The 26,813-nt window shown below is 42.7% G+C and overlaps 1 long non-coding RNA gene, 3 other non-coding genes and 1 pseudogene across 4 annotated transcripts; 4 read left to right on the plus strand and 1 right to left on the minus strand.

The window, feature by feature from the left end:
- The window catches only part of LOC130222399 (zinc finger protein 721-like), a 306,699-nt pseudogene that overhangs the window by 159,109 nt on the left and 120,777 nt on the right, over positions 1 to 26,813 (plus strand).
- Positions 13,003 to 13,075, plus strand: trnak-cuu (transfer RNA lysine (anticodon CUU)). Its single transcript has one exon. It is a non-coding gene; the product is annotated as a tRNA-Lys (tRNA).
- On the plus strand, positions 13,184 to 13,257 carry trnan-guu (transfer RNA asparagine (anticodon GUU)). The gene has a single exon. It is a non-coding gene; the product is annotated as a tRNA-Asn (tRNA).
- On the plus strand, positions 13,962 to 14,034 carry trnak-cuu (transfer RNA lysine (anticodon CUU)). The gene has a single exon. It is a non-coding gene; the product is annotated as a tRNA-Lys (tRNA).
- LOC130222408 (uncharacterized) lies at positions 24,579 to 25,622 on the minus strand. The gene is made up of 2 exons (XR_008836442.1): positions 25,027 to 25,622; positions 24,579 to 24,791 (listed from the first exon to the last, which is right to left on the minus strand). It is a non-coding gene; the product is annotated as an uncharacterized LOC130222408 (long non-coding RNA).

Raw genomic sequence — 26,813 nt, forward strand, 5'->3', positions numbered from 1 at the left:
GCCAGATGAGCTCAAAAAGAATGCTTTCAACCAAGGCTCTCTTTGTCTTGGTTCGGCACTGAAAAACATGTCCAGCATATGGATCCCAACCATCTCAAAATGCACTGATCTACCCACATGTCATGGGACATCTTCACAAGAGTGGCGCCTGGCCATGTAATGTTATGGCAGCCTAAAGGAATACATTTGCTGGGAATATACGTAGAAGCCAGCTATGCTCACCACTATATTACCAATGCTTGTAGACATCCTCTTACAGAAGTGTAGAAAATGAAAGCTTTCGAACGAAGAGTTCTGTGTGGGGGTGAAAAAAAAATGTATAGTGTGGATCCCATCTCTTTCTGACGTTGAGGTTGGATAAAGCGTTCGAAGGTACAACCTCACCCAAAAAAAGGGAGGTCAATAATTTCACTCTGCAGTGGTGGAGTTCTCATCTTCTGTCACTCAGTATTCACTGTAATGAGCTCCTCCGGTTTGAATGTCATTGCAAGGGTTGACTGGATGCAGCTCATGAAAGGGCAAGCTGACATTTTGTGGAGTAAAAGCTGGGCAATGTGTAAGAATGAATGGCGTGCTTTGTTTGCTGCAAAACATGCTAATAACGTTCTCCTGTGTGATGCACTGTTCAAGTTACTGCTGATGACCAGTCGAAGACTATTGAAGAAGCAAGGATTATTAATGAAGAAAAACTGTCCAAGCCCAGTTTTCTACCCTCCTCTTGCTGTCAGCCAAGGTCTTTAGTGCCAGCACTGCAGACAATGCTGTTAGGACTGGATTACATTGCTGATCTGTGTGGGGGGAGGAAAGGTTTTTTGCTCTGCAGATCCTCGTTAGTATAGTGGACAGTAAGACTGATGAAGAAGCAAGGATTATTAATGAAGAAAAACTGTCCAAGCCCAGTTTTCTACCCCCCTCTTGCTGTCAGCCAAGGTCTTTAGTGCCAGCACTGCAGACAATGCTGTTAGGACTGGATTACATTGCTGATCTGTGTGGGGTCAGAACGAATGCTATAACCGTACAGCTCCTCGTTAGTATAGTGGATAGATTCTCTGCCTGTTTTGCGGAAGACCAAGGTTCGGTTCCCTGATGGGGAGGCCCTTGTTTGTCTTTTACTTTTTGGCTGTTGCCTTTCACAAGAGTTGCAACGGACTAAGTGATATATACAGCAGCCAAAAGAAAATGCATTGGCCGGGAATCGAACTCAGGTCAATTACTTGGAAGGCAACTATGCTCACCGCTATACCACAAACGTTTGCAGACAGCTCTTGCCAGAAGAGCTCAAAAAGAATGCTTTCAACCAATGCCCTCTTTGTCTTGGTTCGGCACTGAAAAACATGTCCAGCATATTGATCCCAACCGTCTCAAAATGCACTGATCTACCCACATGTCATGGGACATCTTCACAAGAGCTAGCTATGCTCACCACTATAATACCAATGCTTGTAGACATCCTCTCACAGAAGTGTAGAAAATGAAAGCTTTCAACCAAGGAGTTCTTTGTGTGGGCGAAAAAAAATGTCGAGTATGGATCTGATCTCTTTCTGATGCTGAGGTTGGGTAAAGCGTTCGAAGGTACAACCTCACCAAAAAAAAAAAAAAAAACAGAGGTCGATAATTTCACTCTGCAGTGGTGGAGTTCTCATCTTTTGTCACCCAGTATTCACTGTAATGAGCTCCCCCGGTTTGAATGTCATTGCAAGGGTTGAATGGATGCAGCTCATGAAAGTGCAAGCTGACATTTTGTGGAGTAAAAGCTGGGCTATGTCTAAGAATGAATGGCGTGCTTTGTTTGCTGCAAAACATGCTAATAATGTTCTGTGTGGTGCACTGTTCATGTTACTAATTAAGGAATATTAATGACGAAAAAGCTGTCTAAGCCCAGTTTTCAACCCTCCTCTTGCCTCCTCGACGTGAAGGCGCCTATTTTTAAATAGCCAACTCTTGACAGCTGCTCTCGCTTACGGCCATACCACCCTGGAATGCTCGAGGGCAATAGTGCACTTGGAGCAAAGGAAGTACTAGGCAGAGAGTGAGAAAGGCTCACTCATTTTTTTTTTTTTTTTGTTTTTTCAGAAAAAGTTTGAGTTTTTCTTTTTTTTGATAATTTTGTCCTTTTCCCAGGAGCACTTTTCTGTCTGAGAAGTTTGTGTTCTGTTTCAAGAGTTCACACTTAGCTGATAATCAATAAAGCGTATTTGGCATGCTGTCCCGGGAGAGAGCCCTGAGCTCGTAATATCCTCGAGCCCGGGGCTTCCTCCCGTTAGAAGGGCGAGAGGTGAGTTCGAGCGAGACTTATCGTCTGAGTATCGTCTGAGACTTAGAGCTCTGGGGATGACTCCGTGGGAGTTAGAGCTGTAGGATTGAACTACTACAGGAGTCTGGGGAGGGTTGGGAGTGGTGGTGGGCTGAGCGGGACTCCGGGGGTGTCCGAGCATGGGGAGACTCCTTGGGAGTAAGGGTTGATGAGTGATGCTATTGTGAATATAGAAAGAGTAGCAGAGAAACTCAATGTTGAAAAGAGTAAAAGTAGCGGAGAAACTCGACGCTGAAGAAAGAAAGTAGCGGAGGAACTCGACGCTGGAAGGGGGGTTTGGGAGTTAGAGGTGGGTAGAGGAGAGGAGTTGTAGTAAGGGGGGAGGGGTTTGAGGAAAGAGCGGAAGCATTCAACGCTAGAAGGAAGGGAAGAAGATGCGGAGGAACTCAACGCTAGGGAATATAGAACAGGAGATGCGGAGGAACTCAACACTAGAAAGGTAGGAAAGGTGTGGATTGGCCTGGCGAGAGAGCGGGGGGGGGGGGGGGGGGGGGGGGGAGGAGGAGGGGGTGGGGACTCCGTGGGAGTCGTAGCTCTGGGGTTAACTCCGTGGGAGTTAGAGCTGAAGGGTTAGACTCCTACAGGAGTCTAAATAGGGAGGGGGTGGTGAAGACTCCTGTGGGAGGTGGGCAGGGACAAGACTCCGGGGGAGTCGTAAGTTGGGGGGTGGTGCTTAGGCTGGAAAGGTGAGAGTAGCAGAAGAACTTACTGCTAGAAGGAAGGGATAGTGGCGGAGCAACTCGACGCTGAAAAAGAAAAGAAGCGGAGAGACTCGACGCTGGAAATTGGGAGGGGATGGAGGAAAGAGCGGAAGCATTCGACGCTTGAAGGAAGAGAAGGAGGTGCGGAGAAACTCAACGCTATAGAAAATATAACAGGAGGTGCGGAGGAACTCAACGCTAGAAAACCAGAAAGATGTCAATTGAAGTGGGTGGGGTAATTGATTGGCTCCGGGGGAGTCAGGCCTTGGATGGTGTTACTTAGGCTGAAGAGATGGGAGTAGCGGAAGAACTCAACGCTAGAAGGGAGAGATAGTAGCGGAGCAACTCGACGCTGAAAAAGAAAAAGGTAGCGGAGAAACTCGACGCTGGAAAGGGGGTAGGGAGTAAAGATGTTGGGGTGGTTTAAGAGGGAGGGGGTGGAGGAAAGAGCGGAAGCATTCAACGCTGGAAGGAAGGGAAGGAGGTGCGGAGAAACTCAACGCTAGAGAATTTAGAACAGGAGATGCGGAGGAACTCAATGCTAGAAAGCAAGAGTTAAATTTCTGTCCTTGTATTCAAGATGGCGGGTGTCGTCTGGCTTCTTTAAAATAGAATTGGCTGAATCGGATGTAGGTATTAAAACATCCAAGGACCAGTGCCGAGCCATAATGGCTGGAGAATGAATCAGGGTGCAGCATGTCGGTAGTAAATGGCTAAATGGAAGTGTGTATGTGAGCTAAGGCAGAGTGTCACTGCTGTGGCATTGGTGCAGAGGGAGAATAAGGCTCAGCTGAGCGTCTCTGCTGATGCAGAGGTGCGGTGGTAGTCAGTATTACAGCGTTATGAGTGCTCCCGCAGAATATTAATACTTCCAGTCGTGATGTGGAGATGAAAGGAATAGGGGCTCAGGTAGAGTGTCACCACAGTTGTAGTGGTGCTATGGTGAGTGTAGCTCAGCGGAGCACCTCTGCTGTTGCAAGGTGCAGTAGTAGTCGGTATTGGAGAGTTGTGAGTGCGCCCACAGGAATGTTAAACGCTGTAAGTAGTGATATGTAGAGATGAAAGTGAATAAGGGTTTAGCTAGAGTGTCACTCAGTTTCGGTGGTACTGTGGGTGAGTGTAGCTCAGCGGAGCATCTCTGCTGCTGCGGAGGGTCTGTATGGATGCAATGTGTGGAAGCATTTACTGCTGTAATAATGCGGGGCAGTGTGATGCTAGTGGTATTGGACATGTAAGTGTATATGAGCTTGTATTAGGGCGTCACTGCTGCGGCAATTGAAAATTGGGACGACTCCCAAATGTGTCTGGGCTGTGGTGAACGAGAATGATTGGCTGTATGGGATAGTTCAAGTTGTGCTTGTACCTAAAAACGCATCTGAAATGTTTGAGATGTGTGAGTGGGGTAGGGGATGTCAAAATGTATATAGAATGTGCTTTGCGGAATTGATCGGTTTTGCTTAATAGAGAAAGATGGAGTTCCTTCTGTCAGATCAGATATGGTGAGGTGGATTGTGGGATTGAGATTGATGTTAATTTGGAGTCACTCAAAACCCAAAAAAGGCTAGTGTAAAAATGGCATCGTGGATGTGGGCTGTATGAGTGGAAATGTATCCTTTGTGTAGAGTGTGATTGTATTTGGAATGGATGTGGAATATAATGAGTTGGATGAAGGTCAGCTTCTGGGGCCGGCTGTCATGATGTCTAGAATGAGAGAGAAAATCAGAAATTAAATCTTAGAGCATGGTACATGTAGAGCAGACATAATAAACAGTTTTAGCTGAAATCCATGCGAGGCATCTTAATAAGGGTATGGGCAACTGTGAGCTTCGTTGTCGCTGTGTGCGAGGATGGTAGGTGTGGGCATTCGTCTCCCACAGGATGGCAGATGGAAGCAGAGCTGAGGATTTGAGGTGTGCTTGTCTGGTGGTCCTGGAAGTACCTCTTGAAGACTGAGTGGTGGAGTGGAGTTTAACCCCTTAGTGATATATAATGTTTAAAATGCGAATGTATCTAATGCCGAGTTAATAGATCTAGCATTACTCCGTTTATCGGAAATGTCTGCCTCCTTTTCATAGCAGTCAAGCGGGAAGTTTGTTTCTTTGCCATTTTACCTCCGACCGATGTGCCAATATAAGGGTAAAAGTGACACTTGTGTATGGACATATGAGTCACTGGCGTATTATAATTGGACTTCTGTACTTGATGTGGTGAATGCATCTCGCTAATTGGGTAATAATCTTCTCAGTAATTAAATGGCTATCAGATGTGGCAGGTTTTTTTTTTTTTTTTTTTTTTTTTATTTATTTATTTATTTATTTATTTAAATTAAATATATCAAATGCCAACAACAAACTATGAACTTTAAAAGTCACCACTTAGTAAAAACTGTGTTAATGGAATGATTGTTATGGGCTTTACTTTAATCTATGTTTAAATAACATGTTAGGGATCTTACATGATTAAAGTTGCAAGCATATGTGGCCCGATTAATTCACGAAGTCTTTTACAGCAGAGTTCATTCATAATTTATCGAGGGAGGGCGGAACCGTATCGAGTTTTAGAGCTCATTGGATAGTGACGCCTCTCCTTTCCGCTATTGGCTCGATGGAGTGTCAATCAAAAGATCGGCGGCCATTTTGTTTACCAAATACTAGTGTTTGTGTAAAAGACGCTACTGCACGCCGGTGACTAGACTGGATGGTAACAGCGATGTTTATCGACGTATGAATAGTCGTGGACTATTGTTTGTGGATTATGTTGCCTGGATCCTTGCAGTCAAATACTTATGGATCTGTGGACGGGCGGGAGGCTTGAAGGGTGAGTTTTTAGTTTGAAATCTTTCTAGTCACACGAGTCTTGTTTTCCAAAATATTTATAAAAGGTTTAGTCTTTGTTGGAGAGAAGTTATTTTCGCGAGGCTTCCTCTTAAAGCGTGTTATATACGTTACCGAGGGTGCACTGCTATGAGAGCAGTGAGAGTTCGGCTTAATTTCATGGCTTGGATCGCAGACGTCTTGAGTTTAGTTGGAGTTTGTAGACTGCGTTTGTGTGAGGCAGTTTGAAGTAGAAGGTGGAAGAGCTTGTGGTACGACGTTTTGCGGGAATCCAGTCTCGAAAGCTGGCGAGGCTGCGGCTGAATTTCTCAGGGAGAGCGGGGCTCTGGCTGGAGTTGTTGTTTGTTTGTTTGTTTTTTTCTTCTGTCTCGATGGGTTAAATGGTGCGATGCTGGAGCGTTTTGTAGCGGGAAGCGAGCTTCAAGACGAAGATAACTGGAGTGAAAAACTCTGGTTATTTATAATGCTTCCGTAATTATCTGATGGGTCACATTACGGAGGTAATGAGGAGCCAGCCGTGTTGATCATAAGCACGTGATCCTCTCGAAACTAGTTCATAAATAAACCACACTATGAGTGCCAATGCGAAAGAAGTAAAAGGTAAAGATATGAACATGGATAGAAAACGAAGAGGGAAACTGGATAATGGACTGGAAGTAGGACAACACGTTGGACACGGACAAATGGGCGATAAAAGGATATACTAAAGAAGCTACAGTGATTGATGATATGACAGAAGTGAATGATGCTAGAGCAGAAGACATCATAAAGGCTCTGACTGAGAAGATAGGAAAAGGGAAGGTTCTGGCTGTAAGACCAAGAAAGGAAAAGGAATATGAAAAAACTCAAGTAAAGAGGACGGCGAGGATTTGGAAGATGGACACTAAAGTAAGAGGGTATATTGTATTTTTTATACATTTGCCGGCTTATATTGAGGATGATGAAATTCTGGATAAACTTAAGTTTTGGGGAGTAACACCTGCATCTGATATCAGAAGGCGAATGTATCCGGGTACAGACATTGCAGATGGTACAAGGTATTTAAGGGTTAAATTCCAGAAGGAGATGATATCACTCATAAACAGTGCAAAATTTGATACTGAAGAATGAACACAATATTTCCAAATTATGCATGACCATCAAGTGAAAACTTGTCGCTTGTGTATGGGTCCTTGACACGTGTTTAAAGACTGTCCTGATTTTAAATGCTTTCAGTGTGAGGAGCAAGGACATTTCACAATGGATTGCGGTGCAGTTAAATTCCTGGATTGCAGAAAGGTGATGGTAAGATGTGAGTGTTGGATGGAGGAAGAAAATGTTACACAAATCCCAGAGACTGTTGAGGAAGCAAGGCAAATGATGGATGAAACAGAGTTGGGAAAGATTGGTGAAGTTGAGAAAGTAATTGTTGAGAATACAGAGAATTATGCGGGAAATCGAGATGAAATGGAAGATAATTCACTGGGAGAAGCAATGGCTACAGGAATATGGACACCGTTGGAAATATCACAAGGAACTTTAGAAGGAATGGAGGAGCAACAACTGGAAAATAAAGAAGAGGAAAGTAAAGACACAATGGATGAAAAGAAAGAAATTGAAAAAATTGACTTTAGAATGGACAGAAGAGAGACAATAAGAAGAAGGAGCTTTAAGGTAATACCAAATTTAGAAGCTTCAAAGTAAAAAAGACTTTTAAGAAAAGAACAAAATTAAAAAATTATAAATGGGACAATAGATTTCAAGTGCTAATGGAGGAGGAGGAGGAGAAGGGGAATAGTTAAACATGTTTGATTTTAAGTATTTATGTTTTTTCTTTATTTTCTTTTATAATTTTATGTTTTAAATGTGATATCATGGAACACTAGGGGTTTACAGAATATAGAAAAATTTGAGAAGATGGGAATTTTATGTAAAAAACAGATATAATTGTGTTACAAGAAACAAACTGGAAAAATCTAATCGTAAATACGTATAAAAAGAATGGGATGGGAATTTTTATTTCAACAATGGTAAGGATAAGGTGGGAAGTGGGGTCGCTATTTTAACTAGAAGAGGGATAAGTGAAAAAGAACAAGTGATATATGATGATGGGGTGGGGAAAAGTATAGCGCTGAAAATAGAAAAAGGGGAAGAAAATGTAATTATTTTCAACATCCATGCTCCAAATGAGGAGACAGAGAAGAAAATGTTTTTTAGTAAAATATATGACAAAATAAAACAATGGAAAAATGTTATTTTAATTGGAGATTTTAATACAGTTTTTACAGAATTAGATTTGGCAAGTAACATGGTTTTTAGAAAAGATAAAGGGAGAGAAGAACTAAAAAAAATGATGGAGGATTTTAAATTGAAGGATATTTGGAGGGAAAGAAATGGAACAAGAAGAGAATTTTCAAGACGACAGGTGGTGTTAACAGAAATTAAACAAAGCAGAATAGACTATATATTATGTATGGATAATCCTGAAGGAGTGATCAAGAATGATTTTATGACTTTGTTGGTATTAGTGATCATTCTTTGGTTCAGATGACAATAGATTGTACAAAAGTTGAAAGAGGAAGAGGGATATGGATTTCAAATTCAGAGATTTTAAAGGGCGCACATTTTAAGGAGAGAATTATAAAGATTATAGAAGAAAATAAAACGAGTTGTTTGTATAAAGAAGAGAAAATTATCTGGTGGGATAATGTGAAGTGGGAGGTTAAAAAATGTTCAATAGAATATAGTAAATGTATGAAAAATGGAAAAAACAAAAAGAAAATGAAATAAGAAAGAAGCTAGATAAAGAGTTAAGAAAAGGGATGGAGGGTGAGGGAAACAAAGATATTGAAGAAATTGTAGGGTTACGAGATAAGTTAAAAATAATAGAAGAAGAAAAATGCAAAGATGCAATAATAAGAAGTAAAGCAAACTATGCAGTAGAAGGAGAAAGATCTACACAGTTCTTCTTTAATTTGGAAAGCAATAGGCAAAGAGCTGAATTAATAAAAGAGGTATTAAATAAAGAGGGGAAAATAGAAACAGAAACTGAGGGGATTTTAAAAACAGTAAAGGATTTTTATAGTGATATGTTCAAAAAACAAGGAACAAATGAAGAAGAGAAAGAATATTTTATAAAACAGATCAAATCAAAGGTAACAGAAGAAGACAAAAATGTTGTGATGAAGAAATTCAAAAAGAAGAAATAGAGGTGGCTATTAAGCAATTAATGCCAAGAAAAAGTCCAGGTGTAGATGGCATAACAAATGAGTTTCATAAAGAATTTAAAGATATTTTAGTACCGATTTTAAAAGAGATCTATGAAGAGGTTTTTATTGAAGAATTATTGAGTGAAAAGATGAGAATAGGAATGATAAAAATGATATACAAAGGAAAAGGGGACAAAAAAGATCTAAAGAATTTTAGACCAATAACAATGTTAAATACAGATATGAAGATTCTAGCAAAAGTTTTAGCAAATAGGTTAAAAATAATTTTACCCAAGATAATTAAAACAACACAGGCTTATGAGTTGCAAGGAAAAAACATATCAGATGTGGTGAAAAGTATAAGAGATACAATAGACTATATGAAAGAAAAAGAGAAAGGGTTTTTTAATAGGTTTAGATCTAGAGAAAGCTTTTGACAGGGTAGAGCATGATTTTTTATTTGCAGTTCTTAAAGAGTTTGGATTTGGGGAAAATTTTAGGAAATGGATTCAGATTTTTTTATACAGATACTTTAACATGTGTAAAATGTAAAGGTTTTTTAACAGAATGTCTTCAACCAACAAGATCAATAAGGCAGGGATGCCCATGTTTGCTTTATTATACACACTGGTAACTGAACCACTGGGATTGGCAATAAAATCAGATAGAAGCATTAAAGTGATACAAATAGAATAAAAAAGACAACAGAGAAGCTGTGTATCAATATGCGGATGATACTACATTGTTGGTTGAAGATATTCAGAGTATTAAAGGGGCGATGGAGATTTTAGAGCGATATTGTAAAGCATCAGGAGCTAAGGTTAATGTTGGAAAAAGTATATGCATGTGGGTGGGAAGAGTAGAAGAAATACCACAACACATACCCCTTAAAGAAGAAAAGCAACATACAAACATTTTGGGAATTTGGGTGGGGATGGATTCTAATAAAGCAGATATTTTAAATTGGGTGGGAGTTTTAAATGGAATTGAGAAAAGACTTAGATTTTGGAAAGCTCGAAATTTGATGTTAAAAGGGAAAGTATTAATCTTAAATGCTTTAATGTTGTCAAAGGTCTGGTATGTGTTAAGTGTAACTGCATTGCCTGAAGTATACTATAAAAAATTAAGGATGTAGTTTTAAAGTTTGTGTGGGGAAATGGAAGAGCCAAAATTGCTTATAATACTTTGATTGGGGAGGTTAAAGAAGGAGGTCTGGGACTTTTAGATAGCTTTTTAAAAATGAAAACATTAAGAATTAAGATTATTCAAAGGTTTTTGGAAGGGAAAATGGATGTGATTTGGAAAAGTGTGTTAGACTATTATTTGAAGAAATGTGGACATTTTGATATGGGATGTAATGTTTTATGGATGAAAATGAAAAAATGGATGATGGCAGGTCTGCCAAGATTTTATGTTGAGGTCTTAGAATCATTGGCAGAATTTTTAGAAAATGTGTTGATTATACCAAAAGGAAGGGCTCAGATTGTAGAACAACCACTTTTTCTGAATCCAAATATTTTAAATGAAGGAAAAAAATAATATTTCAAGGAAAGGTGGGATGGAGGATTAAGACAAGTTAAAGATGTATTATATGAAGTGATAAAAGGATTTGTACCAGTACAAGTATTTGTAGATGCTGTGGAGGATGGTTATAAAAGAGTTGTTAAAACAAAATTACAAAGACAATATCATGATTTGAAAAAAGCAATACCAAAAGATTGGATTGAAATAATTGAAAAAATGAGTTGGGGGATAAGGAAGAATTACCAGAGGTCTATTTTAAGAAGAAAAATGGAGAAAAGATCAATATGAGCTTATGTACAGTTAAGAGTTTTTATGTTGTTTTTAGATCAAAGGGTTTATAAGACCTATAGCATTCAACTACTGGAAGGAAAGATATGAGGATTTAAATGAAAAAGAAATATGGGGAAATGTCAGAATGAAATATATGGAACCAATTTTAGAAAATTGTAATTATTTATTGAGACATAATTGCATATTAACAGAAATGAGATTGTGTAAAATGGGAATTGAACAAGATATAATGTGTAAGGTGTGTATGAAGGAAGGGGAAGGTTCATTACATTTGTTCTTCTATTGTGAAAAGTTGGAGGAATTATGGAAAAATTTAAGAAAATTGCTAAATCGTTAATAGGGGACAAATATGTGGATGAACAAAAGAACTGGGAAAAAAACATTTATTTGGTCAAAATGAATGTGGTATGTATGCTTTTAATCTATGTATAACAATTGCTAAGTATGTGATATGGATAAGGAGAAATATGGCTAAACATGATGGGAAGAGAGTGGATATATGGCGTATGTTTAAAAACAGAATGGAGATGGCTGTAAAATTGATATTCAACTATTTTATAGTACAAGAAAAGGAGGATGTATTTATAGAAATAATGGTAAAAGGGAACGTAATGGTTGAATACAAGGACAACATTTTAAGTTGGTTATGGGAAAAATATGAAGTCTAATAATGAGTGTTGTAAGTATCATGTGATTTTTGTGTGATGTGATTATTTCTTTATAAAAATGTAAATATTTGATTTTAATGAAAAATAAAAAATAATATCTCATCTGAACTCGGAAGCAAGGCAGGGTTGGGCCTGGTTGGTACTTGGATGGGAGACCACCTGGGAATACCAGGTGCTGTAAGCTTTTTAAATTCCTTCATTTGGCAGCTAATACACTTCCCAAAATATAAAAAAAAAAAACTCTGAATTCCTCTCTGAACTCTGGAACCAGCCAAGTCAGTCTACCCACTTCCCCTGATTCCATTCAGGGGAAAGTGAGTACAGTGACTTGGCTGGTTTAACTTAGCAAGAGCTGAAAAAAACAAAAAACAGGTAAACAATTGAGGGGACAAGGGCCTTGTTTCTGTCGGTGCTGTGTCAATGCAAGCTGAGCTGCGCTCGGCTCCTGGTGCTGCGCCTATTTTTAAATAGCTAACTCTTGACGGCTGCTCTCGCTTACGGCCATACCACCCTGGCAATGCCTGATCTCATCTGAACTCGGAAGAAAAGCAGGGTTGGGCCTGGTAGGGACTTTTGCAGCAAGTAGGCTGGGTTTACGATTGCTAAGCTAGAATCCTCTGATCCATAGTCATAAGCGTTATCCTTTGTGCCACTGGCATTCCGTTCAGCACCTTGTTAGCACATTGTTTGAAACAAGGACAAGGCTCTGTCAACCTGGAGTTCCGTCACCACACATTCTGCTTTGTTTTATAGCAAGACGTTGTGTGGATGGGATGCTCTTACAGGATTCCTGACAGTCCCTCCATAGAAGACCTGAGATCCAGGGTCGGAGACTCTCTTCTCTCCAAGAGGAGGTTAAAAGCCATACTTTCTTTTATGCATGTTTTATCAGAGCACTTAGGTATTGCTACAGCTCAGAGACTTACAAGTGGAAGAGAATACGCTGCAAATTGGCTGGATGACTTCTAAGTGGTAGGGACTTTTGCAACAAGTAGGCTGGGTTTACGATTGGTGTAGCTGTAGTAGACGTTAATAAAAATCTAGCAGTTGGGGCAGCCTTTGAAAACAGGGGAGCACCCCACGGGTCTGGTGGTTAGGATTCGGCGCTCTCACCACCGTGGCCCGGGTTCGATTCCTGGTCAGGGAACTTCCTTTTGAGCTCTAGCTATGAAGATATAGTTGCATTAGTGTCTGAGTCTCTGTGGCGCAATCGGTTAGCGCGTTCGGCTGTTAACCGAAAGGTTGGTGGTTCGAGCCCACACAGGGATCCATCAAGCTTTTCTGTGCCTTGCAACTGCTAACACATACACTGGCCATGTGCTTTCTGGCGTTACAAGATGACATCAGGATTTAGCAGAAGTTTGTTGTCCAGTGCCTGGATTGGCTAAGTTACTTAATCCAGTTGACTACAACACAGCCTCAGTCTTTACACAGGTACGGAAGGTAATGATCAAAACAGTGACTAGAAAGAAAGTGTAAGAAGCCTGGCTAGCTCAGTCGGTAGAGCATGAGACTCTTAATCTCAGGGTCGTGGGTTCGAGCCCCACGTTGGGCGTTTCTGTTACCTTTCTCTCTCTCTTTTCGCCAGCTTTCATTTGCATTCATCGAGCATACCTATCAAGACAAAGTTCAGCATTTCTACCACAGTTGCGTTAGTGTCTGAGTCTCTGTGGCGCAATCGGTTAGCGCGTTCGGCTGTTAACTGAAAGGTTGGTGGTTCGAGCCCACCCAGGGACGAATCAAGCTTTTCTCTGCCTTGCAACTGCTAACACATACACTGGGCATAGATCCTGGGCCACGTGCTGTCTGGCGTTACAAGATGACATTAGCATTTAGCAGGAGTTTGTTGTCCAGTGCCTGGATTGGCCAAGTTACTTATTTCAGTTGACTTAAAATTAGCATCAAACTTTACACAGGTAGGGAAGGTAATGATCAAAACAGTGACTAGAATGTGAGTTTAATAAACCCAGCTAGCTCAGTTGGTAGAGCATGAGACACTTAATCTCAGTGATGTGGGTTCAAGCCCCACGTTGTGTTTCTGTTAGCTTTCTCTCTTTTCGGCAGCTTTCATTTGGGTTCATCCAGCAGACCAAGTGAGACAAAGTTCAGCGTTTCTACCACAGTTGGTATGGTTAGTCTGAGTCTCTGTGGCACAATCGGTTAGCGCGTTCAGCTGTTAACCGAAAGGTTGTTGCTTTGAGCCCATCCAGGGACGAACGGAGGCTTTTACTGCCTTGCAACTGCTAACACATGCACCGGGCATGATCCTGGGCCACGTGCTGTCTAACATTACAAGTTGACTTCAGGATTTAGCAGAAGTTTGTTGTCCAGTGCCTGGATTGCCCAAGCTACTTATTTCAGTTGACTTTAAAACAGCATCAAACTTTACACAGGTAGGGAAGGTATTGATCAAAACAGTGACTAGAAAGAAAGTGTCAGAAGCCTGGCTAGCTCAGTCGGTAGAGCATGAGACTCTTAATCTCAGGGTCGTGGGTTTGAGCCCCACGTTGGGCGTTTCTGTTACCTTTCTCTCTCTCTTTTCAGCAGCTATCCTTTGGATTCTTCAAGCATACCTATTGTGACAAAGTTCAGCATTTCTACTACAGTCGCATTGGTGTCTGAGTCTCTGTGGCGCTACCTGGATCAGGATCGTCTGTCTCAGTCTCTCTCCTCGTCCAATCGTTGCTCTCGCTCTCCATTGTGAGAATGGACGAGAGCCAATCTCCGCACTCGCTTTCCATTGTGAGAATGGACGGGAGCCAATCGCCGCTCTCGCTCTCCATATTGAGAATGGATGAGAGTCAATCGCGTCGCGGCATATACAAATGAATGTCAACACCGCTGTCTTCTGACGAGAGCACATCATCATATAACCTATAGAGGTAAGTTATTTTTGTCAACGTCTATATCTACTGATAAAAGTTGTTTTGTCGATTGTAGTCTTTTGTTATGTCAGTCTTGGCCTCCTAACGCTGATTTATAGTTTTATGACAAGAACTTTAACAAAAGTCACCCTAAGTTCACGTTTTTGTGCATAGTGTCAAAGTTCACGACCCCGCACCCTGTTTAACATTGCAGACTTTTGATACACTTGCAGAAATCATTGATTTTGTTCGAACGTGTCTTTAAATTAATAACTGTATCTAAATATACATGCATATACACTGTATATACGGTTGTTTGGATGCTTCAACAGCTCCCTCCCCCCGTATTTCTTAGCCAAAAACAAAATAAAGTTTACACAAAAATATATACACCGGTATGTCCTACACTTAACTATGTGCATAATACTTTTGGTTTGGGGGTGTTCATTGTTATTTATTGTTATTTTTTTATTATTTGTATCACCAAAGCCAACCATGCGGTGAGTGGCAAATACAGAAGTCTAGATATTATTGAAAGTCTTTGTAGTATTATTATGGAATGCTTTAAATATGATAAGTCGTATATGTCTGTGTCTTTTTGTTCTCCATTTGTAGGAGAGCTGCTTGGTGTTGACTACCTCCTGAGTCAGACTGGACAGCCCAAGGCATTGAACCCAGACTCAGAGGAAACAGAGGAAATGTTGGAGGATGTGGATGAAGGTGGGGAAGAAGATGAGGGCTTTGGGGAGGACGAAGTATATGATATAACTTTGCCAAGTCTCTCAGATGACCCAAACTTCTCCATCTCCTCCCACTTCCTACCCACCTCTGAGCCCATTGCCATTGCCCCAGCTGCTGTCTCTTCCATCCACCCTGCTGCCTCCACCGCCCTGGCAACTAACTCCTCTATCCATCCTCCAGCCTCCACTGCCCTGGCAACTACCTCCTCTATCCATGCTCCAGCCTTCACTGACCTGGCTGCGACCTCCTCCATCCACCCTCCAGCCTCCACCACTCTGACTGCCACCTCCTCTGCTGTTTTCACCGGCATGGCTGCTGCCTCCACTGCCTATCCTGCTTCTGCATCCACCCAGTCTGCTGTCTCCACTACCCTGGATGCTGCTGCACGCTCCACCCAACCCCCAGCCCCCTCCATCCAGCATGCTTCCTCCTCCCAAACTGCTGCAATCACCATCTTCTCTGATGCCTCCTCCCAACCTGTTGCCCACTCCACCCAACCTACTGAACCCTCCACCCAGCCTGATGCCTCTGCCACCCTGGTTGCTGCCTCCATGTTGCAGCAAAGCACTCCGACATCTGAGTCTGGTGTAAGTAAATATCTTGTAACCTATCTATGTTTACGCATCTAACGCATCAACAATCTGTGTTTTGTGCCTATGTTTGTTATATATATATATATATATATATATATATATGTGTGTGTATGTGTATGTGTGTGTGTATTATGATTATTATTTTTATTTTTTTAGGCTGTGGATGGCTCAGGTGTACCAGGTATGGACAGAGTGGACAGCCTGGCAGATTATCTTGTGGACCTGAGGAATCAGCCCTCCCTTGTCCTCACCATCCAGCAGGTAAGGAATATAAACCCACTCTTTGTTCACTCTTTAACTTGTCATACTTGCTTACCTTTTGCACATTTTGCTTTCTCATTTGGCATGTATTATCTGCTTTTTCTGCTTAGGTGAGCAATATTGTTGCTCTTTGGCAGAACCAGACTATGACAAGCAGAGGGTGGTGTTTGCAGCCAGGCATCAAGCAAAGCTGGACACTGGGAGGTTTAGGTCCCCGAAGAAGAGACAGGAGTTTACCCCAGGAGTGGAGAGTTTGAAAAGGCATGCCCTGACCACCTCTGCCCCACTTGCACAGTGGCCAGATTGCTGTCGCTTGGTTGAGACTTTTTTTGTCAGGCTCTGTGCCATACATAGAACACCCAAAAAGAAGGGGACCGGCACAGTGTCCAGATGGGATCTCATCCTTGCAGACTACAGAAAAATCAGGCGCAGCATTCTGGCCAATGCTATAGTGATGAAGCAGACTAACCTTCAACTGGTGGATGTGAGTCACACCACCCTGGTACAGTGGCATAATAAAAAAGTTAAACAGCAGGACACAGCAGTTGTGATGCAGGGGCTGCAACTTCCAAGCTGCTTGTCTGTGGCGGCTGACCCCTTATTGCCTGCCAATGTGCGCCCCCCATCTCCACCACCTCAGCCAGGCCCGGCTCACCAGTACCACTTGCCCAGTAGCACTGTGGGCCAGGCTAAACTAAAAAGAAAAAGTACCATTTTGTCAGACCCACCAGCTTTGCCACCTGCTCAGATGCAGCAAGCCCAACGGCAACTTATTCCTGCTCCACCACCAGGGACTCAACTAGTCATGCTGATGCCAGTGGCCTCACAGGGGTATATGCTTTCTTCTGCTCCACCGACTTTTGGGTTTGGCCTCCCTTTTACCCCTCCTGCATTCCATCCACCCCTGGTACTGCTGTCGCTCCCGTTCGTAAACTGACCCGCAAAGTACAGCATAATACATATAAGAAATGTGGGCAGTTTAGAACAGCGGAGACTGGACACAGCCAGTACAAGGGCATTATATACTGCCCCTCTGTAGAGGCATTGCCGAAGGAGCAGTGGTTGGAAAGAATTAAAAAAGGAGAAAAATAATAAAACTGTTTCAGAAGACCTGGGCACTTCCTGAAGTGTTTATTTTTAATATTGACATTTAAATATTTTCACGGGTCTTTTGTTTTACTTGTAAATTTTTGTTACTTTAAATTATAATTTAAAAAATGTAAATTTCTAATTTATTTGTTTATATCATTTATTTTACAATTGAAGTTATCTTTGCTTATTTCATTTTGTGTTGTTATTTATTTTTGTTTAATTTATTGTAATTTTTTTCTCTTCTTTTGCACTTGTTTGCACTGCTGTTGAGCTATTATATTGTAAATGTAAATAGTTGGCTATGACTAATTTTAAATAAATGTTGGTCATTTTAACTGTTTCTCTGTTTGTTTTTTTTAGTTGGTTGTGTTTTGCTATAGTATAATTCAAAAAATTAAATAGGCACAAAATGAAATAGTCCAGAAAATACTGTTTCAGTAAAGAAACTAGTTTGTAGTTTCTCTATACTTAGCCAAATACTTAGCAGAAATGTACTTAAAAGCAAATATATTTATATATATAAAAAAACAATAAAATATGTTGTATTAATCAAATATTAATAGTACAAATAAATTATTAAAAATGAAATAAAAAATATTTTCCTCTTCCGCCCCTTTTTCTTCTCTTCTTTCTCTTTTTTTCCTCCTTTTCTTCTCTTTTTTCCTCTCCTCCCTCTCTTCCCCCTCCGTAACAGACTATTGTTCCCCAACACTCACCAATGTATATAAAGCAGAAATGGGAAAGGGAAGCCAATATAAAAATAACAAATGAGGAATGGTTAACTATTTGGGAAACACAGATGGTCACAATTAATTCAGATTCATGAAGGGAATTTATTTGGAAAAATGTAATCAGGTTCTTTATAACACCTAAAATCAAAGACTTTCAAACTAGAGATCAAAAAATGGTGAATGCTGGAGAAAATGTGGAAATGTAGTGGCATATCATTTCCACAGTTTGGCACTGTAATTGTTATGGGAAGCAGACGGACAAGGAAGGTGAGTGAATTATTAACAATGTTTATTTGTAACACATGAGCACATCAGGAGAACGGAGGAGAAGTGAGTGGAGTCCGGTTGTGCGGATGATCCTTGGTGGCAGGCTGGATGACTGATACTGAGGGAGACCGAATGCACACACCAGAGGGCTTGCGGGAAAGACAGACTGATGACAAACACAAGGCAGACAGGACACCGGGAACACTGGACAAACTAGGAGAGACAGAGAGCAGATAAGTACAATATACTGAGATAGAGTGTTAGTGATTACCAGGAGGTGTTCACTCAGAGTCCGCTTCGTAGGAACGAGACCGGACACTGAGTGAAGTGAGGTGTGTGCTTATATAGTGACTAAGTGATTGGGTGCAGCTGTGTGTGGTTAATACTCAGGTGATGGTGATCTTTGCGTGATGCTGGTGGAAGAGCCTGGCCAATCCGTGACATTACCCCCCTCCCCAGGGCCCGCTCCTGAGGGCCTATACCTCCGACGCCGTGGTGGTCTACCACGTCCACGAGGTGCTGGAAACTCGGGGTGATTGGAGTGGAACTCTTCCATAAGTGCAGGATCTAATATATCTGATCTGGGGACCCAAGATCTCTCCTCCGGACCGTATCCCTCCCAGTCGACAAGATATTCCAGCTGACCACCACGACGTCGGGACCGTAGAAGGTCCTTGATCAGTGGGGGAGGAGGTTCCTCTTCATGGCCAGGCTCTGTGGAAGGAATCAGAGGGTCGTGAAAGGGTTTGAGGAGTGAAACATGGAATGTGGGGTGGATCCTATATTGTGGTGGTAACTGTAACTTAAATGTGACGGGGTTGACCTGCTCCAGGATGGTGAAGGGACCAACAAATCTGGGACTAAGTTTTCGGGAGGGCAGTCGCAAGCGGATGTCTCTGGTGGAGAGCCAAACTTTCTGCCCCGGCGCATAGCTTGGACCTGGGATCCTCCTCTTGTCGGAGACCTCCTTGGCTCTGCGAACTGCCCTCTGGAGATGGTGATGAGCATCGTCCCAGACCCTCTCGCTCTCCCGGAACCAGTAATCCACTGCGGGGACATCAGAAGGTTCGCCATCCCAGGGAAAGAGTGGAGGTTGGAAGCCCAGAATACACTGGAATGGCGTAAGTCCGGTGGTAGGTTGCCGCAGGGAATTCTGGGCGTATTCCGCCCAGCCCAGAAACTGGCTCCAGGAGTTTTGATGACCGTGACAGAATGTTCTGAGGAACCGCCCCACTTCTTGGATTTTCCTCTCTGTCTGGCCGTTGGTCTGTGGATGATAGCCAGACGAGAGGCTGACGGTCACACCTAGGAGTCTGAAGAAGGCTTTCCATAGTCTGGAGATGAACTGGGGTCCTCTGTCCGAGACTATGTCCTCAGGTAATCCAAAGCATCGGAAGACATGGTTGAATAGGGTTTCGGCGGTTTCCAGGGCTGTGGGCAGACCCTTCAAGGGAATCAGACGGCAGAATTTGGAAAATCGATCGACAATGACTAAAATGCAGGTATTACCTTCAGATGATGGGAGATCTGTCATGAAGTCAACTCCTAGGTGTGACCAGGGGCGGTTTGGGATGGGCAAGGGATGGAGTTTACCTGCAGGTAGATGGCGAGGACTCTTCGACATAGCGCACTCTCTACAGCCTTGAACGTATCTCCTCACATCCCTCGCCATGTGCGGCCACCAAAAGTGTTGGGATAGCAGCGAGAGGGTGTTGTTGGTCCCGGGATGTCCTGTGCCCAAAGATGTATGGGTGGAATGGATCAGATCTACCCGTTGGTTTTTAGGAATGAAGCGACGATTGGGGGGACAGCCCGGCGGAGTCCTGGATTCGGGAGTGGCGACGACTGTAGGAGCGGACCAGGTGATGGGACAGACCGTGATCTGTTCTGGGAGGATTCTGGCTGGGGTCTCCATGATTTCCGGCTGATCATAAATACGGGAAAGTGCGTCCGCTCGGATGTTCTTTGACCCAGGTCGGTAAGATATTGAGAATTGGAATCGGGAGAAGAACAGGGACCATCGGGCCTGACGAGGACAGAGTCTTTTGGCTTCTTTGAGGTACTGGAGATTCTTATGGTCTGTAATCACCTGGAAAGGATGTTTAGCTCCTTCCAGCCAGTGTCGCCATTCTTCCAGGGCAAGCTTGATAGCTAATAGCTCCCGATTTCCGATGTCATAGTTTCTCTCCGCCGGGCTGAGCTTCCTTGAGAAATAGGCGCATGGATGGAGTAATGCTGGTGTACCTTGATGTTGTGACAGGATGGCTCCAACTCCAGTTGTCGAGGCATCTACCTCGACCACGAACGGGATTTCAGGATCTGGGTGAGTCAGGAGTGGAGCTTGAGTGAATGATTGTTTGAGGGTTTGGAAGGCTGCATCGGCTTCGGGAGGCCAGGAGAGTTTCTTGGGGTGGTTTTTGAGTAGGTTGGTCAGCGGAGCAGTAATGAGACTGTAGTTGTGGATGAATCGTCTATAGAAATTGGCAAACCCTAGAAATCGTTGGAGTTCTTTAATAGTTGTTGGTTGTGGCCAGGAGACAACGGCAGTGACCTTCCCCTCGTCCATGCGAACCCCTTTCTGATCAATAATGTACCCCAAGAACTGAACAGATGGTAGGTGGAAGGAGCATTTTTCAGCCTTGAGGTACAATTGATGGTCTCTGAGGGTTTGTAGGACCTCCGCAACGTGGTGGCGGTGTTCGGCCTCACTCCGGGAGTAAATCAGGATGTCATCAATGTAGACTATGACGGAGATATGGAGGAACTCCCGGAGGACTTCGTGAATGAAGTTCTGGAATACGGAGGGGGCGTTGACCAGACCATAGGGCATGACCAGGTATTCGTAGTGCCCTGTAGGGGTCACAAACGCAGTCTTCCACTCGTCCCCCTCACGTATTCTGACCAGATTGTAGGCGCTGCGGAGGTCCAACTTCGTGAATATCTTGGCGGATCGGAGTTGTTCCAGGGCCGCAGGGACGAGAGGAAGGGGATACCGGAACTTAATTGTTCCTTGATTCAGAACTCGGTAATCGATGCAAGGACGCAGCCCTCCATCCTTCTTGGCCACAAAGAAAAAGCTTGAGGCAGCGGGTGACGTGGACTGGCGGATATACCCCTGACTCAGTGCTTCCTGAATATACTCCTCCATGGCCTTAGTTTCCGGAAGGGACAACGGGTAGATCCTACCTTTGGGCATGGGAGCGTCTGGCAGCAGGTCTATGGCGCAGTCCCATGGCCGATGTGGAGGTAGCTGGGAAGCTCTCTTGGGGCAAAAAACGTCTTCATATGTGGAGTAGATCTTCGGGATTTGAATGGATTGTTTACTGACTGGACTTTCGACAGACGTGACATAGATGGTAAGTGGTTTCTGAAGTTGAACAGGTAGGTCGGGAAAACATCTGGTTTTGCAGTCTTCACCCCATTTCTTTATTTCTCCTGTGCCCCAAGAGAGGATGGGATCGTGCTTCACCAGCCACGGGCGCCCTAGAATGATGTCCATGGATGCACCCTCCAGAACCAGAAATTGGATCTCCTCCTTGTGGAGCAATCCCACTTGGAAATAGATAGGTTCACATTTGCGATGGATACGTGCCTGGGAACGGATTGCGTTGGTTATGGGTTGGATCTGGTAGACGTGCGTCGAGGCTTCGGTGTTAAGATGGAGCTGGCGACAGAGGGCGTACGAGATGAAATTTCCAGCTGACCCGGAGTCGATGAGGGCCGTGACTGAAACAGATACAGAAGGGGTAGTTAACTGGACATTGGTGGTGAGAGGATGCATTTTTTCAATGGGGGAACTGAATACACTCACCAAGGGACGTGCTGGACGAATGGGACAGTCCAGCCTGACATGTCCTTCGGCACCACAGTACATACATAGACCCCGGGTCAGCCTCCTCTGTCGCTCAGTGATGGTGAGTCTACCAGATTCCACGATCATTGGTTCAGGTTCTGGAGGGACTGCTGGCTCCGGCGAACGGAGGAGTGCTTGGGGAACAGGTGGAAGATCGTGCTGGTATACCCTCAGACGATCGGAACAGCGGAGGGATAGTTGGATGAATTTCTCCAACCCCAAGGTATCGTCGAGGGCTGCTAGCTGTAGTCGGAGGCTGGGCTCCAGTCCGAGCCGGTAGGTGGTGAGGAGAGATCGCTCATTCCATCCGCTAGCAGCAGCCAGAGTACGGAACCGGAGCGCATAATCCTGAGTGGACATGGCTCCCTGTTTGAGATGGTATAACTGTTCTCCAGCTGCTACTTCTGCATCTGCGCGACCAAAAACCTCCTTAAAGTACTTGGTGAAGGCTTGAATGGAGCTGGTTACCGGCCCAGACTGTTGCCAAATGGTTTCTGCCCACCGAAGAGCCGATCCAGAGAGAAGGGAGATGATGAATGCGATTTTGGACCGATCTGTGGGATATAACTCAGGTTGCATGGTGAATATGAGAGAACATTGCAAAAGAAATCCATTGCACTCCTCCGCCCCGCCAGAGTAGGGCGCTGGTCGAGCCATGGGACTGGATGAGTGGGTGGACGGTGAAGAAGTGCTCGGTGCTGGTGGTGCTTCGGGAAGTGGAGTAGATGGTAATAAAACTCTCTTCAATGAGTCCACCAACTCTTGAATGGGATCGTGAGTGCTCATGCTGTTGATTGTAGAGGTCCGGTCTTCTGTTATGGGAAGCAGACGGACAAGGAAGGTGAGTGAATTATTAACAATGTTTATTTGTAACACATGAGCACATCAGGAGAACGGAGGAGAAGTGAGTGGAGTCCGGTTGTGCGGATGATCCTTGGTGGCAGGCTGGATGACTGATACTGAGGGAGACCGAATGCACACACCAGAGGGCTTGCGGGGAAGACAGACTGATGACAAACACAAGGCAGACAGGACACCGGGAACACTGGACAAACTAGGAGAGACAGAGAGCAGATAAGTACAATATACTGAGATAGAGTGTTAGTGATTACCAGGAGGTGTTCACTCAGAGTCCGCTTCGTAGGAACGAGACCGGACACTGAGTGAAGTGAGGTGTGTGCTTATATAGTGACTAAGTGATTGGGTGCAGCTGTGTGTGGTTAATACTCAGGTGATGGTGATCTTTGCGTGATGCTGGTGGAAGAGCCTGGCCAATCCGTGACAGTAATATTATACACACCTATTGGCAAGATTTAAATAAAGAGATGAATGTAATAATAGGATTGAATCTGGAATGTAATTTTAAAACTGTACCTGGGAATTTACTCTGCAGAAATACCAAAAAATTATGTGTATCTTCCTAACACACAACTAACAACTAGCAAAAAGGCCATTACAAAGAAATGGCTCAAGGAAGATCCTCCATCTGTAGGCGAATGGTATGATATTGTTAAAGAAGTGTATGACGTGGAAGTACTGACATTTACCTTGAGACAACAAGACTATAAAATTCTGCATACTGGGGTAAATGGTTGAGAAGAAAAAGTATTGTTTTAATTTCATTGTGGTGCTTTTATTTTTTATATAAAAATGACTAAATATATGTTTGGAGCCTGTTGATCTTTGACACGTAACCCTTAACAAAATTTTATATAGCAACATTTTATCAAAGATAAATATGAATGTAAATAAGATTGTATTCAGTTACCTTTGACACTTGTATGTCTTTTTTGTTTCCATGTTCCTTTAAAAATGTCTGTCTGTTTGTTTGCTTGTTTTTTATTGCTGTTTTGTTTATTTTGTTCTAAACTGTTTTGAAAAAGGAAAAAAAACAAAAATGTATCATCATCATCCTGACGCAAACTCACAGCGTGGAGCATGTAGTATTGCTGCTGTTAGATCAAAAACAACGGCTGCCATTCATGTTCGCACAGTCTAAAAATAATTCTATATGCCTGTCTGTCTTTATAAATAATGTCTTACATTTTACACTGAATTTTGTCTAAAATATATAGATTTTTCTCTTTTGCTAAAATAAATTCTTATTGTATTTGACTGTATATTATCTCTTTTGAATTGGGCTAGCTGCCTTATTCTCTTCAAAGAGCAGCTCTCATACAGAGCCTGTTATTTCAGTGTTTTTTCCAGGATATTGTGGATATTTGTGGATTCCTTCTTTCTTGTCCTCGGCTGATCACATGGAAAAATTGGAATTTGATCATTGAGTTGTTTTTCCCTGTCATTTTACTTTTTTTCTTATTCATTTAAACTATCACACACTTTTCAGGTGAAGGGGAAAAAGTGTTGCACTTATCTGAAAAAGCTTTTTATGTATTAAATAATAAAGTGTTTTTTTTTTCTTTTAAAGGATTACTCGTTTTTAAATGAAATAAATAGTTTGAATTATTGTTAAATATATCCTAAACACTGTGTCTGTGTTTACACCTTTATTTAGTTTAAAAAGCATAATATGAATGTGAAATAACAGTACAGTGGAAGACTGTTTATATAATAGTAATATCAAATAATAACTACACTAAAGAAAATAAACAACTTCCAGTACATACTGTAGGACTCTAATGGTCCATTGCATGAGTTGAAAATTAAGAAGTTTTATTTTGAATGCAAGAAGTTAGAGAGTACAAGTTCTGCGCAGAAGAGATGTAACCTCAGTTCAGCTCTTTTTAAGGCTCTCCTTCATGCTTTTATACTGTCTTTCGCACATTATCTAATCCCAACCCTCTTGATTTATATGGTGTCGCCTTGACAGTTTGACCATTCAGCAACCAGACGTTCCTCTTTCTGGTATCTGTGTATACCACAGAAAAATGAACAAAATCTGATCATTAATCAAACAACATAGAGACAACATAGGTAATGTCTTAAATTAAAAATGGTAGTGAATCCTAGGATGAATATACTATAGCTTGCTTAAAGAATTAACATGCCTGGTTAATTCTTGGCAGTGAGGTCCATGGCTTTTCTTGTGGTTGAAATTAAGGGTTCGTGGGAGGGAGGGTTACGAGCAGCTTCAGCATACTTACCAGGCTGTAATTCCACATGTGTTGCAAAGAATCCAGAGAGAGAGGAGAGAATATGGAGTAGCCTACTCACACTCTCACTATTGCATAAAGGAAGCTTATGAGAAAAAAAAGAGTGAAAAAAGACAAGTCAGTAAGAGAAAATACAGTTCTCTGGAAGTAAAGGTGAATGGTTTGTAAGACCCACTCATTCAGCCTATTACAACCAAGTCTCTACTTAGAGAGAAGTGTTGGTGCTTGACATTGCAGGAAGAATCCTTCAGGGTGAGAAGAGCAGTGATGGTTGTCCAGAGTCCAGAGAGTGAGGAGAGAATATAGCCACAGGTGGAAACTTGGAGTTGGACATGTTAGAAGTGAGTGAGAATGGGGGATGGAAAGATGTTCTTTCACATCCAGTCCAATTCCAGCCCTTTCCCGACAAAAGATCTCCTCTTTGAGCCATAATTATAGAGTAACTCCTCATCACTCAAAATGTCTTTTGTAGCAATGAAGAGAATGATGTCTCTATCATTAAGCACATACAGCCTGGGCCGGATATTGGCTCTTTTGCTGGAGTGACATATCAGGCGTCCGTAATTGAACTTCATGGGATGGCACTGGCAACTTTCTTCATCTGCGTCAATGCACATGGCTTCATGTTGCTTGTTCTTATAAAAAAACAAATGTCCAGGACTAATGCCGCTGGTCGAAACAATTGCCATCCCATCTTCATGGGTAACCAGCTGGCCGTGGTATTCACAGACAACCTCCCCAATTTGAAAGGGTCTTTTGGTAAAAACACCATCACCCTTGTCAGGGACGGGTCTGACAGTCAGTCCTTTCCAGCGTTGAGATAAAATCATTTTATGCACAAAGCTGCTGTCGATGACCGAGTCCAACCTGGCAACAGGCTTCCACTGCTTCAGAACCACTGAAGCCTGTGGGACATTTGACGTCCACCCTTGTTTGTCCATCCAGCGGTTTATTTTGGACTCTGATGGCTGCTGTCCAGCAAAGTGTTCTAGAAACACAAAACACATCAGTATTTGGCTGTTCTCACTCAATTTCACTGTTTGTGTCATTAATCATCTGTATACTCACCAAGAGCATGCTGTTCACGCAGCTTGAGCTGCTCACTACACCAGCGGTCATAGCAGTGCCTCTCATGTTCTGAGCCACACAGCTCATTCCTGCGTGCCCTTTTTGGAGGAGGCCCCTCCAGAGTCACTGGACAGAACTGCTCAAGAGTTTTGTAGGCTGTCTCTTCGTCCACCCTTGTCTCTTGGCTGGAAGCTCTACTGGACCTTTGTCTATAAGATCACAAAAAATAAATATTAAAGGAAGGAAAGACAAGGCTGTGGGTTGCAAATTTAAGAATAAGGATCATTGTTGTTAGATTCTTACCGTGTTTTTCCAGCAAGCTGATCTAGCACACTTAGAGCCAGAAATGCATCTGAAGACGTTCTCCTCATGTTGTTCCTTTCAGCTGTTTCTGGCATGTGCCCAAACAGCCGTGCCAACACATTTCTCTCCACTTCTGACTTCAGGTTTTGTGCTGCTGCCTCAAACACTCTCTGGGCATCACCAAAGGTCACACTAGGGAGACTGTATCTGAAACACAAGGCATCGTAAGAATGCAAAAATAAGACGGATGAACATGTAGAGTTAAAGACAGGTGTAATGTTGCTTACTTGTCATGTAGTCTTTTTAAGTCATTGGAGGGGTTATAAATCGATCTCCCACTACTTGATACAAAAAATGAATCAACTGCCACATCGTCGCCAGTGCGGTTTTCTTGCAGCATTACTGGC

This window comes from Danio aesculapii, chromosome 4, assembly GCF_903798145.1.
Source record: "Danio aesculapii chromosome 4, fDanAes4.1, whole genome shotgun sequence".
Taxonomy (NCBI): domain Eukaryota; kingdom Metazoa; phylum Chordata; class Actinopteri; order Cypriniformes; family Danionidae; genus Danio; species Danio aesculapii.